This window comes from Bison bison, unplaced genomic scaffold, assembly GCF_000754665.1.
Source record: "Bison bison bison isolate TAMUID 2011002044 unplaced genomic scaffold, Bison_UMD1.0 scf7180017864105, whole genome shotgun sequence".
NCBI classification, from domain to species: domain Eukaryota; kingdom Metazoa; phylum Chordata; class Mammalia; order Artiodactyla; family Bovidae; genus Bison; species Bison bison.
This window is the reverse complement of record NW_011494677.1, coordinates 9,572,323-9,573,755: the sequence shown is the minus strand read 5'-3', so window position 1 is coordinate 9,573,755 and position 1,433 is coordinate 9,572,323. Positions and strand designations below refer to the sequence as shown.

Genomic DNA, 1,433 nt, shown 5'->3' with positions numbered 1-1,433 from the left:
CTCAAATACATGTGACACCAAGCTTTCTTCTTACACTGCTTCTCTAAGGTCAGATGACAGCATACAGCATCACTGATCCAAAAAGAGCAGTTATTAAGAATGTGGGCATCTATATTCATCATAAGAGCACACACTTTCCAGGCTATGTCACCCAAAGGAACATTTTTTTTTTTTTCTTCAGTTAATACAGTCCCCTGGGGAGTTAGCCTGAAGTCACTTTACCAAGCCTTTTTTTGGTCAAAGTCGGTTAATTTGACAGTTGAAGAACTGTCTCCTGCCAATTGGAAAACTTTGATGCCCAACAATTCAGTGGTCCATAAAGCAATTAAATGTTACCATTCAGTTTACACTTACACACACATGCACACACACACAGGAGAACTGTGACAGAAGGATTAACAAGGTGAATCTTGTGACTGTTCCAAAAGAAACTGCAAATTGGAGGTGTCATATTCAACTATTAAAATGCGGAACTAGTCTGATCCCATTTGATTTTACGATTGTAAGAAATCATGCTTGTTTGGAGGTTCTGGAGTTCATAAAGTTAATTCCTGGGGTACAAAACAGTCTACAGAAATTGATTTGTGTATTTTTTTTGTTGTTGTTGCAATGCAGCCACTTGCTTCTTTGTTATTTTGTTTTTTAAATATGTGGAGACATTGTATACTGTGGCATTCCAAGAGACAATACTTTATAGAAGTAAACGAATAATACCGCTGACTAGTTTTTCTTGCCTTACCCTGGAAAGAAACAGTTTCACACATTTTTCAATCCACATGCGGAGGCGGCAGATGTAAACAGAGGCGTGCACACTCTTGAAAGAACGTGTTACTATTGCAGTGGATGCTGTTTGGCCCCGATGAGGAGGAGAGAGCAGTTTGGTTGGTTGGCTTTTTAGGTTTTACGTCATGGAGATTTTACAACCAGGGTTTTACTAGTTTGTGGCAGTAGACCATCCAATCAGAGGTTCTGTATTTATAAATAACCAACGTGGGCTTGTGCTCTCCAATTAGGCAACTCACTATCTTAGGGTCTGATACCAGCTTTCAGAGAGCTCTGCTAAATTTCACAGACTCTGTTCTAGGGGGCAGTGGGGGGTGGGAACAGGACCTATTAGCAGAGCTCTTTGCATGCTTCGGAACTGACGCCTGACTATCTAAGCTATTGCAAGACTCCACTTTTCCTTGGATATGTGGATCCCTTAATCCCCCTCCCCTGAAGAATCTTAATCACCAGGCCTCCATCAGACTATCACCCAGTGACCAGGGACCTTTACTGAAAAGGTGAGGAGGGGCTATTGCCTGAAATGCATGTTTAAGGTTCTTGATGATTATTGTCAACCTCTATGAACCAACACTTAAGCCATGAGCAAAGAGACAGGTATCTTTTCTTTTTTAAATCTGCGAAGGCTTAAAGAATAAACAACACGTCCG

General features: G+C 41.0%; 1 protein-coding gene across 1 annotated transcript in view; it reads right to left on the bottom strand.

The window, feature by feature from the left end:
- MFHAS1 (malignant fibrous histiocytoma amplified sequence 1) overlaps window positions 1-1,433 on the bottom strand; it is a 112,838-nt gene that overhangs the window by 1,239 nt on the left and 110,166 nt on the right. The window lies entirely within an intron of this gene.